Source organism: Oxyura jamaicensis, chromosome 7 (genome assembly GCF_011077185.1).
Source record: "Oxyura jamaicensis isolate SHBP4307 breed ruddy duck chromosome 7, BPBGC_Ojam_1.0, whole genome shotgun sequence".
NCBI classification, from domain to species: Eukaryota; Metazoa; Chordata; class Aves; order Anseriformes; family Anatidae; genus Oxyura; species Oxyura jamaicensis.
Window position 1 is genome coordinate 16,791,613 of NC_048899.1, and position 15,772 is coordinate 16,807,384.

The window sequence follows — 15,772 nt, forward strand, 5'->3', positions numbered from 1 at the left end:
GGCGGGGCCCCGGGGGCGGCCGGAGGGTGCCCGGAGGGGAGGCGAGCGCGGCCCGGGCCGGGCGCTGCGGCTGCCGCCTGCCGCTGCGGGGTGCCCGGGCTCGCCGTGCGCCCCCCCCCCCCCCCCCCCCCGCGCGCGGGGGGTGGCCCCGGCGCCCCCCGCCATTTTTTGTTTAATCTCCGGTGGGTGCTCGCAGGCAGCCCCAAAACCTCGGTGGTGCCTCTGTGCTGCGCTGCGTTGGGCGCAGTGCTCCAGCAGCGAGCCCGCTGTCAGGTCCTGGGGCTCCGAACGCGGTGCTGCTGTCCAAGTGCTTGTTCCTCGAGGATCTTTTCGGCGGAAAATGAAAACTTCCTGGTTTTGCGGCGTAAACAAGATCATGGTCTTGTTTTTTTGGCACAGGCGAGCTGTGAGGAGCGTGTTGGGTTTGTGTGGACGTGCCTCTCGCCCTGTGGGCTACCTGCCCCTGCTGCTCACAGCCGCGCGAGCGAAGTGCGAGCCCTGCTCCGTGAACCGTTACGCTCGAGCGTGGCAGCAGGCCAGCCTACAGAGCACTGAAGATGTTTAGAATAATTAGTGATGGAATACCCTTTTAAAAATAATTGTTTGGGTTTATCTAGCACTCAATTGTAGTGATATCTGTCTCTAAAAATAGGCAGGCCTCCTGTGTAATGAGGCTCGTAGTATAAACAGCCATGTCTTGAATGACTGTTGTTACTTTTAGGATGGCTAAGAGATGTTTTTGGAGGGTTTGCCAAATCCTCTGTCTGTTTAGCTTTTTTTCTACAGTGAATAATGTGGTCTTGGCCCTTACTGCGTGTAGTCTTGCGGTGACCAGAGGAAAAGCTTAGTAGTGGCTCTAGCTCCCTGCAAAGAAGGGCTCTCAAAGTTTCTTTTCAGCAGCTGGGTGCTCGGCGAGGCTTCTCTGCATGGCTCCTGTGCTGAAACACCATCTCCTCTGCTGCGGGGAGAGCAGCCTGTCTGCGCCAGCTCTCAGTGGCTGGTTTGTTCTCCAGCGAGTGACTTGAATGGTCACTGCTGCACTGGGTCATGTCAGGCAGCCTGCTTTTTCAGCAGGGGGAGAATGTGATTTATGAAGGCTTGCTTTCTGAGAAGGTAGCATAGAGGACGTTGTGCTTGGTGTTGGAAGAGGGATGTGTTCCTTAGCTTTGCTCACACTGTGTTCACTATCTCATAAGCACAACGTGAGCAGAGCTGTAAAACATCCCCCAAGACATTCTCATATTTGCCCCGGCTTATTCACAATCATCTGCTCAAGTGAAAGTTCAGTGCCCTTTTATGTGCTTTGTTTTGTTTGTGAATAGAAATACATTGCCACAGCTTCTAATGGTGGGTGTCTCATGCTAGGAGCACTTAAGTCTTCTGAATTGTTTATCTTGTTCATTAGAATTAAGTGGGACTTCTTTTCCCCCTCTTTTAAAAGCCAACTTGTATTTTGAGCGAGTAAAACCTTTTAGGTGGCTGGGCTATTAACTCAGACCCGACATCACCACAGTGTGATCCCAGCTCTGGGACTGGAACCAGTTTCAGTGCTCCTGCTCTTGGGCATACTCATCTCTGCACTTGGCATACCTGCACTGGTGCCCTGGGTATCTGGTCAGAGATCCTGCCTAGGAACGAAGGCTTCCTGTCAAGTAAGGTGACAGCAAACGTTTGTGTTGGAGAGCTCTCTAAGAAACTTGCACTGATGTTTTTGGGATGTGACCCGTGACTTATGGAAGTTTTGGGGATGGCAGTGGTAGGAATGCCCCCAGTGAGAAACAATTTTCCAGCTGAACCCGCAGGTTGGTGTCTCTGTGCTGTGGTGACTTGAGGTGTGACTGAAACAGGCTGTCTGCGGGCGCTCACTGGGGGTGTCGCTTGTCAGCTTGGTGCCCCTTGCACTGGAAGTCAGTTCAGTGGGTGCAGGACTCTTGACATGTGAGGTGAGAATCCTTGTTGGAACATCTAAGGATGGGGCCTGATAAGCGTAGTGCTTCCTGCTTCTGCAGCTCCTGAAACTGGTAAATGCTTGGCACCTTTAAAACTCGGGCCTTCCAGCTGCCGTGCTATGGATTTCAGTTTAAGTTTAAGTACCATAGATTAAAACTGTGGTTTTAGACTGTATTTATTAGTAGAGGCTGTTATTTATGTACCTTGGTTTTAAAGGAAATACCTTTATAAGTGTTGCATGACAAGAAAAATAATGCTTGGGGAATTGATTATGTAAGCAAATTAAAATATATTTTCTAGCAAGCTTCTTTCCTGTTTGCATACAATGTGGCTATTTTTGTTCTTTCCTACTGTTTAACTACAGAGTACGTTTTTTTTCCATCCTTTTAATGAATGTTGTTTGCACGATAGGTCTGAGAAATATATATTTTTTTTGTTATGTGAATCCTTGAAGAGGTTGTCAGCAGGCCTTGGAGTCTTGTGGGAATCAGCTGTGAGTGTCAGGGGCTGTGGCTGAGCAGCAGCACATCTGTACATTAAAAAAAAAAAAAAAAAAGGGACAAAACAAAAGAACCAACAAACGAGGTTGTTTCAGGTAGGTGATGTTACATGGCTTTGGGAGCTGAGCTCAGCCGAGAGGGACACCCCGGGCAGCAGCTGCCTGAAGGGTGTCTGGCTGCAGAGGGAATTGGGGTCTTTTTGCTTTCCCCGCCGTGGCTCAGCTGCAGCCTTGGTCGGCTGTGGTGTGCAGAGGGAGCTCTGGCTGGCGGCACAAGAGGAGAGGTTACCTTGAGCTGCTGCGGTGCAGCCTGTGTCGGCGGCTGCGGGGGCGAGCCAGGGCCAGCTGCCAGCGCCGTGACTCAGTGGCTCGGTGCTGTCCCCTCGGCTGGCGAGATGCAGGAAGAGGCTGACCACTGGGACATCCCCGGGTGGTCAGCGGGCCGGGGGGAGCTGCGGAGGTCGGTGGTGTTGCCTTCTGTGGTGGTGCTGCAAGTGTCATCACCAAGATTTCTCGTGTGTGATATGGAGCATCTGTGAAAGTGCAGAAGCCACAAGCTTCTTTCCTTTGTACCTGATGGCTTGGTGTTACGGTTTTGTATTTCTGTGGTTTTTGTCTTTTTTTTCTTAATTTTTTTTTTTTTAATGTGCACAGAGGTTTTCTTTAATTGGTTTCTTATATTTCTTCCCTGATGTGGAAGGATTAGGCCTCTCTGATGGATGCTGCCTATGCTTTTAAAACAGGACTGCCTCTGTGAACAAACGTTTTTTCCCTCTGCCACCCCTATATGTTTCTTGGCTTTATTTCCCATTGCATAAGCATCACGCTGCCAGTGTCCTGAATGAAAATGGTCAACAACATTGAGAAGCCGATCAAATTTGACATGAGGGTAAAGATGTCGAAGGCAAGTGCCAAGACTTTCTGTGAGGAAAAGCAGCTGAGTGGAGGAAGTTCTCAGATTATCACTCCAGCTAGAGGAAAAGGTGTTGGCTGGCTGGAAATATATTATTTAGACATCAGAGGATCTTTGTGGTAGAAAGACAAACGGGAAAACAAGTTTCACAAGTCATTCCAGGAGGAGCTGAGTTTCCTTGTTTTCTTTCATGAGGGCAAGGGCCAGCAGTGTCACGTTGCCTTAGGTGAGGAGGGAACAAAAGCCAGCTCTGGGTACCATCCCTTTCCTTTCAGAGCATCCTTACCCTTGGGGCTGAAGTGGGAGCTGACTGGAGCAAGCCTGCTCGCAACTGAGAAATGAGGGAAGATTTGAAATGTCACAGTAAAGGCTTCTTGCAGTTCTCCAGGAAAGTGCCCTCATGTAAGTGCCAAGTAACCCTGTGGGTCAGGGTTTTTCTGTGTAAAGTGGTTTTGGCAAAAGGCAAGTCTGTTCTGGGGATTGAAGAGCATTGCCTCTTTCCTGTTTTCACCAGCACGGATTTAGGATATTTATATGGATGGTCTTTTCCAGTTTGTTTTCTGAGGCTTTTTTTCTTTTGAGGCACACTGGAACACAAAAATCAACCTTTGAATTTTGTATTATTTCTCTTTTGAAGAGATTCTAACAGAATGGAGCTCTCAGACCTGTGTTTTGGGCCTTGTGGGTAAGGTGCTGAATATCTGAAGTATTTTTATTTTGAGAAAGTGGGGGAGGATCTTTAATTTAAAGGAAAGTAGAAAGCTTCCTCGTTTGGTGATGAGCTTTAATTCAAAGCTGAATGTCAGGGTGTACTGTCTAACTGATTTCCTTGCTGTCTGTTGCTTTTGTTATTAATGCCTTAAGTTGTATAAACAATTTAGTGAGAGGGCCTTTGGTAATGCCAGGCTTCAGAACTATACCAATGCCAACTTGTGTTTGTTTCAAACTCTGCATGTACCGGGTCTCTTAATTTCCCAGTGGCTCTCCCTACTCCCTTCTGCTGTTAACATTGTCATATCAACTCTGGGAAGAGGTTAACTGATTAAAATTTGGTCAACACAAGTATGGAAAACATCAGTTTATTTTGTTTCTCAGTTGTAGCATGTGAAAATGAAGTTTTTACACAGGGCTTGTGAGACAACCTCAGCTAGAAGTTCAGGCTTCTGTTTGATCTGTTTGAGTTTCAGAGACAGTATCTGCCTCTCATTCCGAAGGACTTGTGCAGAAACTGTTCAGTGTGTCTAAAATGAGGTTGATTTGTATTTACGTTGATTTATTCAGCTTTTCATCTCTATTAGCAATTGAGTCTTTAAGTTTGAACTTTCATGGTCTTTTTCCTAGCTTAATTGTAGCGTAAGATTTGGGCACAGCCTGCTGGGGAGCTGTTAGAGGGGAAAAAATATCTTTGACTTCTTTGGTGGAGATTGTGTTAAACAAAAACTGTTTACTAAGTCCATTTGGAATCAAAATGCTTTTTTATTTTTCAGCTCAAATATTGAGCACAGTTGCTGAGTACTTAATAATAAAAAGGTCTTTATGTGAATCCCAGTAAGAGCATAGTCGGATCTTTAATTCAAAGGCAGGAGCGGCCCTAGTTTTTATCAATAACATTTTGCACAAGTGTGGATGGCCCTGGTAGAGGAATCCAGCTGGGGACAGTATAAATGTCGAGGTGTGGACTGTAACTCAGGAGATATTGCTGAGGAATAGAAGAGTGAAGGAAGAAGACTCTGCAGACTTGCCGTGTAGCTGCGGTGGCTGCTGAGGGGAGAATGCAGACCCTGAAAATGGCCTGGCCCACCCTGGATGCTATTATGAGGATAGGAAGGAAAAATGTATGCTGATGGAAAACAGGCTAAGATAACACATTTCAGCACTGCTTTTGTTCTTAAAACTTGCCATATTTTTCACATTTAAAGATAGAGGACCAGTACTGCTATATTTAAGTAACTGAAAAATGAGAGGTATGAGCATGCACAGTTGGATGTTAGGTGGCCGAACTGTGCTCTGCCTGTGAGAAACTTGTAATAAAGCCAGCTTGTTGGGGGAGCCTGACTTATTGCCCTCCTTTGCTGCCCAGGTTATAAAGCTTGCTCCTGACACATGCAGTTCATATTGGGAGACCAAAGAAGGAGGAGAACTTCTGTTTTGTCAAGTATTTGGCCTGTTTCACCCCCACCCACTTCTTTTTTTTTTTCTTTTTTTAGTCCTGGTAGCCTTTGGTCAACTTTGCAGTGTACAAGTGTTATGTGCTTTTGCATGATGGAAATTTCTCAGTGTGTTTTATGTCAGAAGAGATCAGGTTCATGATAGCTTATTACTCTGTATGAAAAACAGCATATTTTTTTTTTCCCTCACACAAATTAGGACAAATTTGTATTATAAACAAAGAATAGCTTTTGTAACCTAAGCATCAGAGCTGGTTGAACGTCCCCCTTTGGACGCTGATCCAGGGAGGTGTTCAGCCCCTTGGAACTAATTGCCTGCACAAAGTCTGGGTGCTCTGTGGCAGGTGTAGCGCCACAAGGGAGGCCACGGGTCTGCCCTAAATTAAGGTCATCTTGCACAGGAAACCAAAGAGTCAAGTTTTCCAGGTCATCTATAATGCATTCCCATTTTTTTTTCCTCAGCAAAGTTTTCAGAGGAGCCATGTGGCACTACACTTCCATTTTCCCAGAAGAATTCACTTTGATGTCTGCTCTCAAGTTGCAGCCTCTCTCTTGGTTAGAAGCACTCTTACAACCAGTGAAGTCATCACTCAAGTGCTGAAAGCAGATGTGCTTTCCTGGGATTTAATATGTATCATACAGACATTCCTGGAGTAGTATTTTTACAGATGCTTTTTATCTTCTGCCACTTACCGATGCCAAGCAGTATTCTGTAGTTTGATGTAGTGTGATACTGTGTTTTGATAACAGAGAGGAGCTGGAAATTAATGCTTAACTAGAAACAGGGATTCTGGCAGTAGTGTTTTGGATGTGCACATTAGCATTTTATCTGCAATCAGGAGCCTGCTGTCTGTGACAACCCCTGGTTGTCTCCGCCTGTTGTGCTTTGGTCCTCACGGGGGAGCAGTGTGTGTGGACTCCCTTTAGGTGCCAGCAAGCACGAGGACGAGCTCTGGGGACACATCTGCCACCTGCAAGTTTGCGATTGGATTGTGCCTCCATCGCTAGTTCAGCCTTTGATTAACCAGAAGCTAAACTGGGACCGTTCGCTGAGTTAGCAGCTCTGAAGAGTGTGAAGCCAAAAAGTACAGCTGACGTGAGAGAAAGCGTGGGGGTCTAGTTCGAGGGCTAGCATGAGCTTTTGACAAAGTACAGTCAAAGGGTCAAAGTCTCACAGGCTAAAGAGCTTTCAACAAAGTGTAGAAAATCCTCTCTTAACCCTGCAGCCTGCCCTCCAAGTCTTCAGTGCTTGGATTAGTGGCAGTGCGAGCACTGAAGTCTCTCTGTCATTCCATGAGGACTGACAAGTCCTCCCAGTGCTGTAAAGTGAAGAGCTGTCTGTGTGAAGTTGGCATTTCCCCCATGTTTGAGTCTCCTTGCAAAAATCTGGGAAGTTTCATGAAACCTAGCTATGTTTTTCCACAATGACAAGAAGTTGGAAATACCTCCTGAAATGTACCACAGTGTCTGTGCACAGGGAGCGTTGACCTGCAAGCCTTTGGGTCGGTTATCTTGTCATGCCAAAGCTGATTTCCATAGACTCCAGTGCTGATGGATGTGAGTACTACTGTCGCTGTGTCTGTTTTTCTGGTGCAGCCTGATTTCTTCTCTTATCCCCTGAAAACTATTATTAGTGAGTGAGGTTTTCTGCCTTTTTTTTGAATTGAGTGAGTGCATAATCAGTATTTCATTCACTGTCCTTACATATGCTTAAATATAGTATTAACGTAATCTTCTTACGTGCTTTTCCTCCCGCTTCTCCGGAGTTGATAAAGCAACCAAGTTCGCCCTTAATAAGATCTGTGAATGAACTTGCCTGGAAGCAAAATGATTCCCTTGGGCCTTGGGCTGGTGCTCTCCGTGGTGCCCCTGGGCCCGGCAGCCGCAGGGGCAGGGGCTGGCTGGGTCTCACCTTCTGCCGTGCTGCGTGTGGCCGACTGGGAGAACCTTCCGAGGGGAGCAGCAGCCAGCTTGCCTCGCACGCAGGCTGCTTGTTAACCCTGGTGTGCTGAGGGTGTGCCGGGTGGTCGCTGCGGTCAGGTAGCACACCCTGCCCTCCGGGAGCTTTGGTGCACAAGACGTCTAAAATAAATTTTGAACGTTAGTCCGTGGTGACGTTTCCTGGACACTGAGAATGTGTTCCCATTGAAAAAATAAATATGGCTGGTGTTCATGCAGCTCCATACGTTTTTCTCAGCCCCTCTTCTCCTGTCATTGTATTTCAGGGCAGGATGGCTAGCTTCTTAGTAGTCCAGATAATGTTTGGCATTTCTAGACAGTGTTTCCAGCTCTGCTGCTCCTTTTCCCCTTTCCTTTGACCTCCTTGTTCCTGTTGGCAGAGCTGCCTGCTTTTTTTGTAGGGTTCCATCTGTTTTAACAGTCAGCAGGTGAGATCTCAGTCTTGGGTGACCCATGATACTTGTGAGGCCCATTCTGCTGTCCTTGTTAGGAATGTTTGCAGCTTCTCTCAGCATCAGTGTCCTTGCTGGCTCTGTAGGCACAAGCCTATTGCACCTTCAATCTGTGCTTTGCACCATAACTTCTTGAAGAAACTTACTTTAAAAGGAAGTAGGCTTTCTGGCCTTAAGTAAGCTTTCATGATGTGCTTGAGGACATTTTCTAAATAGCTCTTCTTGATTGCATTGAGTGAATATGGAAGAGACTAGAAATACAACATCTAATTCTTGCAATAAGAGCTTTGTTGCATTTGAGGAATGTGGCTATTGACTGTTACTCTCTTGCCAGAGTATCCTATGATCTATAGGACATCCTGGATGAAATGGTGAAACAGGATGAAACAGGCTGCTTTGAATTATAAAGGAAAAAAAAAAGACAGTATTTTGATGGTCATAGCTTTTATAGTGCAGAGGCAGAAAGCAGGAAAAGAATTGTTCCCCTGGTAGCCTTTGTGCTAACATAGTTCCTTGACAGTAGCTAAGGTTTTGGCTTTGTTGTTGTTGCTGCTCCCTTGCTTGCATACCTGCCTTCTGGTGGTTTCTTGCCTAGGTTCAGTGATCTGGTGTAGCCCAAATGGGACATAAAGTAGAGAACAGTCATATTAATCAGGACAGTATAGTCCCTTTGCTTGGGAAGAGGCAGCAAACACTAACACTTTCTGTTTAGTTGCAGACTTTCTCTCATTAGGAGACCCAGAAGAACAACTAGACAGCAGAATATCCTGGCAAGAGGTGAGAGAATGGTTAAAAATTGAATACTTCCCTGTCACTGCACAATCCGTGCTGCTTTTGCTGTTGAGCCATAGTCATCATTTGGCATATGTCTTAGCTAAACCCCTAGCCTTTTTTTTTCCACTTGTAGAGTGTTGGGTCAGGTTGGTGGAGGTTCTGAGACCCGTATGGGTCTCTCTGATATGGAGCCATAGTGGCTGTTCCGTGAAACATGCAGAAAGGACAGCCCTCTGAGTGGTTTGAAAGCAGCAGTACCCCTAGATGGACAGAATTCCAGGAAAGTGAGCGTATACATATTTTTACATCCACTGACACTTGCAGTGTGTACAGACTCCTGGTGCTGCAGCTGGATTTCAGGCATACACAGTTCGCATGTGGAAGTGTTGGTAGCGAATACTAGTTTAATGTGTGTGGGGTGGGATAGTTTGGAATAGATGACTTCTGGACCTGTGTTAGGAGGCGGCTGGCATCCTTACCTGAGGTTTTTGTCTCTCAGAGATGAAGTCTTGGTGCCATGTTTAGTGATTGCTCACATTGTTTAGGTTATCCTTCAGAGAACAGTTAGCTGCCTAAATTTCTGAACAAATGGATTTCTCCCTATTTCAGTGCAAATGCATGCAGTATATGCGTATAGATTAAATGCATGCATAGGTACAAGTTTTTATTAGTACCAGAATAAAAATGAGTCTACATTAACTTTTAATGTAGATACAGTAAGAGGTCCCCAGAGTAGGTACATAATTGAAGCCCTACTCAATAGCATGGTTTCATCACCCGTGAACTGTTGTATTCCTTGTTTCTGTGTCTGAGCTTGCTTTGTTATCTCGGTTGTATTCACTCTATCTGCCACTCTGCAGTTCCGTTGTAGTAAACCTGAAGCAGTTTTGTCTCATTTGCTCACTGGTGTTGGTATGTCAGGTGTTGCTTGTGAGCCAAGGAGATGGGAGACTTCCACACTGTTTCAGGAGCAGAGGTAACATTGTCCATACAGCAAGCAGTGTTTGTGCCTCTGTAAATCTGCTGCTCTTCTTAGGTTCCTGGGCTGTGATGGGGTAATCGTCAGACCTGCTGTGTGTCAGCAGATGCCTGGGAAGTGGCAGAGATGGAGCAGGGAGGTCGTGGTGGTACAAGACGCGCATGTGCCCTGCTAGGTGGGAGGGATGGCAAAGGCACCCTGTACTGCTGCAGGTGGTCTGGGCAGCACCACCGTGCTGTGGCTTTGGCCAAAGTGGAGCGGATGTGCAACAAAGCAGGGAGACAGAGAGGCGGAGAGACGGCACTCTGATTTCCTGCAGGGTCACAGCAGGAGCCCCTCTGTGCCCTGGGTGCTGCCAGCTGCTTTGTCTGGTGCACAGCAGTGCCCAGGGCTGCCTGGTCATGTTTCTTTGGGCTCGTGTGGCAGCTTGGTGATGAGTCCAGGAGCAGCCCTCCTGCAGCACGTGTGGCAATTTGGGGCTTCTTGGAAATGCTTTCTGAAAGGCTATGGGAAGATAAAGGCGCTCCTGGCTCCTCTAGTGTAGCCTTGCTGTGCTGTCATCTGCTGCCCGTATCAGTTGTACCTGAAAAGCATTGATTATTTCATACAAAAAGCCTCATTTGGTTCTGTACCTCTCTCCTACAGGTCAGGTAATTGCTTTCCTTTTTTCCTTCTCTGCTGTGTTTGGCACAGTCATATTCTGGCTTGTTCTGCTAGACTCTTGGGTCACTTCCCTGAAACTCACTACACCACGTATTACCCTATTATTCCTTCCCTATTTGCCTTCTGCTTTGAAATGATACTGATCTGCATGAAATGAAAGATGTGCAGCATTCCCTATAAGACTTTGCTCTGCCTTACACAATGGCAAGTTCCTGATACAAATAACTCTTTTGCTACATACATCCGGTGCTTCTGTTTCCTCTCTGTGTTACTATGAGGACCAGCATGCTGGCTAACACAGCTGGTCACTTTCTTTCCAATCTGTTCTGGTTCTGAACCACCAGTTTATGGCAAAGGTCTGGTCATATCGATTTTCCAAATGCAACTGGCCTTCTCCATTACTGAATTACTGGCCTTCTCCAAACTGAATTAGTAAGTTTTCTCAACACAAAAAACCCTTTGGCTTGACTCTCTCCTCTCTGTAAAGTACCTTTGTTCTGGAAGTCACCATTGTCTCTACAGAACTCGTTGATGATTATGGTGTTATATCAAATACTATATTGATTTATTTTTATCGATGCAAGTTATTAACTCTGCAAGTTATTAACTCCATCTCTATCTCTTCTCTACTTGATAACAAGGACTATTATGAAATATGCACTATTTCTTGAGAGGGGGACACGGGGAAAAGCCATTTGAAAATCTACATAGGTCAGTATAAAGTTTAACTAGCTAGGAACCAATTTACAGTGGAAAAGGAAAGGTTTTGAGCTGTGACTGTGGTCAAGGTTTGGGGAGGTGAGGTGTGGTCTTGGTCTCATCCGAAGGAGCACTGCAGAGCCCCAGGTATTTTAAGCTTATCCTGATGAAACCTCTCTGAAGAGGCAGCACATGCTTGTGGTATTGCAGAGCTCAGATGGTACAGTCTGGGACATCCCTGCCTGTGATGCTTACAGTGACATCTATGCTGAGCTGCGGTAGTAATGTTGAGTGAGAGAAGTAGCATTTTCTCTGCTCATGAAGGGCAGAGTCAAAGCTAAAGTTCCCATTGGGTTGTGGGAGACTAATACTTGAGAGGAGCAAATCACCCAGCTCCTGTGAATAAACCCTTACCTTTGTGTCCTGTCATTTCACTGTTTTGTTATTTTGAAATATTCTAAAACCAATATTCAGTGTTTTTGCTGAGCAAATGTATTTTAGGCACCAAGTCTGGTAGCCAGGAATTGTAACTTCAGTGTGTGCTGAGCTCTGCATGCCATGTTAAGCACTGCATTTCACATTTCCCTCTGGTTTTGCAGGATTAACCTGGATATTGGCAGTTTGAAATAGAAACCTGAAGGCCAGCCCGGCTGGAGTGCAGCTGCAGTGAGCAGCTCTAGCAGGTGTCACAGCCAGGCAGAGCTGAGCAGGCTGGGCCAATACTGGGAAAAAACATAGGCAGTGTGGGGATTCCCATGCTCTGGGAAACAACACAGCACCAGACATCAGCCACAGACATGGGCTGGGGGGCATAAGTTGGGAGAAGCATTTTATGTTGCATATAGACCAGTGAAGTGAATTACTCCGTTCGCTGCGTTTTGAACACCTGTGTTTCTACTGAAGGCCACATTACTTTAACCAAGTTTTTTTCAGCCACTCGTATTTACAATGTTAGTTCTTGATGGAACTTTTCAAATGCACAGAAGTTAAGAAAAATTTTACTCTGTCTGGGACTTTGAAACAACATATATTTAAGTGGGGAAGAATTAGGCAGATTTGCCTTGTTCTTTTGGGGGATCTACTCTGCATGATTTTGTTAGTAGGTAAAGTAGGCATAAGTATTTCTGCCCTCATTAACTTAATTTCCTTCAGTGATCAGAAGCAATTTTTAATACTCAGGAAGAAATGATTTAATATCTGTAAAACTATCAAATTTTATCTGAATTCAAAATAAAGAGACTTTGAAAATTAGAACAAATTATCTACTAACTGCCACTAGATTCTATGGGAAAAGAGATTTTTACGTTGTATTTCTACTTTTTCTATTTCAGGAAAGAGGAAAAATATATGAAATCACACATCAACAAAAGCAGTGAATTGTTAAGGGGAAGCTGTTAAGGATCTCATTTAAAGTAACACAGCTGATGGGGTAGGATATCAATGTTGTTTTCTATAGTCTTGAGTCTCTTAATAAAAATTCTGGTCTTGTTGCCCTTTGCTGTGGTTTCTGCTTAAGAAACATTATACATAAGTCTTATCAAAACCTCTCTGTATGTGAGCAATGCAAACCGAGGAGGGTCTGTTCTGGACACAGCATTGTGCTGTCTTTCTCATGCCGTCATTCTCCCTCTCCCTTGCTCCACTCCCTGCCCTGACTGGCCTCTCCCAAGTGTTTTACTTGCTGATTTTGTCAGACTTGGATGTATTGCAATTTATTGAATAAGGAGGAAGTGGAAGTATCATATCTGCACAACATGCCTGTAAAATGCCTAATGCTGTGTTATGGCAAACACTCTGCCCACACAACTGTGTGGTGATTCAAATCGGATTTTACACCATAACTTTTTAATTTTGCATACAGATATTAAATATTGAGTACCGGAAGGAGCTACTTTAAAAAGGACAGTTTGAATCAGTCCTGTCTTAGAGACAGCTTGCCAGCTGTAGCCAACAGATCCCAAAGAATACTTCCAAAAGCGCAGAAGAGAAGGAAGATGAGGCTTCTCAAAAGTTAGCTCAAAGTTCTTGCAATCTACTCATATTTGTAGTGAGTAAAAGGAGAAGCATGGTTTTAAAGTGAAAGATAACATTTTAACATTCTTACAAGTCCAGCAGGTGGTTCTTTCAGGAATATTGGAATGATGAGACAAATTCTGAAGCTGCAAACATGGAGATAGAGACCGCCAGCAAAGCTTTAGTTTAGAGATGTTGGCTGTTTCAAGTTCAGCTTGCTTAGCCTGCAGTTTTGCATTCTCCCTGGGTGCTGGGACAGACTGACATCAGCCTGACATTAGCCACTGAGAAGGAGACAACCCATTTTAAAATCCAGGTGCTGATTTCTTAGTTTCCAGCAGTTGTGAGGCAGTCACATGATACCCCCCTCCCTTTCCTACCTGCCACTGCCTCAGCTCACATGGTGGGGCATCAACAGGACCACTAGGTACCTGCAGGTAGGTCAGGGTCCCTCCTTGTGGTTCAGTCATGCTCTATCGCTTTGAGGTTGGGCTGGGAGAACTGGGGAGGATGGCGTGGGCTGTTGTTTAAGTGATCCTGTGTGCAAGTGAAGGGGAGAAGTCGGGGCTCAGCTGGCCCTGTGAGCCTCGTGTGCTGCCCTCAACGGCCAGTTGCAAAAGGGGCTGAAGCTCTACTGGTTTTCCAGTTCCTTGGCTGCTCAGCTTGTCTCTTTTCACTGTGTCAGTCCCCAGGATCCCTGTCTGTGCACAAAACACAAAAGCAGTCTACGCATAAGTAGAGAAGCAGTGAAAGAACAATTGACCCGGAAACATATTTTCCAGCTAATCACGCCCCAATCCTTTGTTCAGTAAAATAGTTTGATTCAGGCACCTTTCTTCTGCGTTTTTTTAGCTTCCCTTTGCAGTCTGGAGTTATTGTAATATGCACGTTAAAGCCAAAAGATTAAAGAGCTCTGAAATGTTCCCACATTAAGGGCATAACACTTATTTCAAAAAGAAATCTAAAAATAAAGCACACCACATGCCTTCAGAGGCTGGGTGCTCGCTACACACATTCTGTGCCAGCAGTGACCGCAGCTCGTCTGCTTGAGGGGGGAGATGGCTGCGATGGCAGAGTACTCACTGCTGTTGTTGGGTGCCCAGGCTTTTGGGACAGGACTGCAATCCAGATTTTTTCTTTTGCTGACTTAGTTTATGTTTCCTGGCTTTTATTTTCAACAGAGGCAGTGGGGGAAACTGCATGGAGAATGGTTGGCATTGTTATTAATATCAAAGGCTAAACCCAAAATGTGTGCAGATAAAACCACCAGAATACTCTAGATACTTCGCCTTGCTGGGCAGCTGAACTCCCTCTCCTTCAAGAAAAGGGAGAAAATATGATGGAAAAGTCTCAAGGGTTGAGCTAAGGACAGGGGAATCACTCAACAATTATTGTCACTGGCAAAACAGACTCAGAGTAGGGAGATTAATGTAATCTATTACCTATTGCTAACAAGCTAGAGCAGAGAGAAACTAAAAATACCTTCTCTCCATCCACCCTCTCCAAGTCCTCCCCCTGAGCAGTGCCGAGGAACAGGGAATGGGGGCTGGGATCAGTCCGTAATTCTTATCTCCATCACTCCTTCACAGTCACTCTCTGCCCCTGCTCCACATGGGGTCCCTCCCACGGGTTGACGTCCTTCCTGAACTGATCCTGCGTGGGCTTCCCAGAGGTGGCAGCTCTTCAAGAACTGCTCCCACACGGCTCTGTACCACGGGGTCCATCCCCCAGGAGCAAACTGCTCCCCCACGGGCAGCAGCTCCCCCCAGACCCCTGCTCCAGTGTGGGCTCCTCTCCACGGGCTGCAGCTCCGGCCCGGGGCCTGCTCCTGCGGGGGCTCTCCATGGGCCGCAGCCTCCTCCAGGCCACATCCACCTGCTCCATGTGGGCTCCTCCACGGGCTGCAGCGTGGAGATCTGCTCCATGTGGGATCCATGGGGTGCAGGGGGACAGCCTGCTCCACCAGGGGCCTCTCCACAGGCTGCAGGGGAACTGCTGCTGCCTGCCTGGAGCACCTCCTGCCCTTCTTCTTCACTGACCGTGGTGTCTGCAAGGTGTTTCTCCTCTCTTTCCCAGCTGCTGTTGTGCAGCAGTTTTTTTTCTCCTTTCTTAAATATGCTCTCAGAGAGGCACACTCAATATCACTTATTGGTTTGGCAGTGGCAGGTCCCTTTGGAGCTGGCCCTTATCTGACGTGGGACAGCTTCTGGACTCTTCCCACACAGGCCACCCCTGCAGCCCCCTGCTACCAAATCCTTGCCACGTAAATCCAATACAGGTAAATAACCTGCTTTCCACATTCTACATTTTATATTGGTATACACCTTTTACTGAAGCTGCGGCACCCTTTTCTGCTGATTTATCTTCATATAGGCATTGTAAACTTCAGTCAAGTTGTGTTCTAACCTTCTCTCTGGAAAAATCAAATTATTGGGTTGGGCTGTGTAAGATGTCTTTGCTGCAGTTGTCTGAGGGGAGGGCACACCCATGCTCTTTGGATCTTGACACTAGGAGGGGTGTTTTCATCCTCTCTCAGGTGTAGGTGGGTAACGCTGTTCTCACTTGATGCTCTGCTTTTAAATCAACAGTAAGTAGTGTTTGTTCCTCAAGCTGCAGGAATCTCTTGGAAGCTCCCAGCCCATTGTGCCTCATTACCAGGTGCCTCCATCCATCCAACCTCTGCTAACCGTGATCTGTCTCCCA

The 15,772-nt window shown here is 46.2% G+C and overlaps 1 protein-coding gene across 3 annotated transcripts in view; it reads left to right on the forward strand.

Annotated features, from left to right (window-relative positions):
* The window catches only part of ADARB1 (adenosine deaminase RNA specific B1), an 85,113-nt gene that overhangs the window by 12,339 nt on the left and 57,002 nt on the right, over positions 1–15,772 (forward strand). The window contains exon 1 of one of the 3 annotated variants that reach the window (XM_035332309.1): positions 10,199–10,344. The exons of 1 other annotated variant lie outside the window; for it this stretch is intronic. The gene's annotated coding sequence lies outside the window, so the exon portion shown is untranslated. Of the gene's footprint in view, positions 1–10,198; positions 10,345–12,403; positions 12,486–15,772 lie in introns of those variants that run through there. One more of the 3 variants, XM_035332311.1, reaches the window with a different exon arrangement.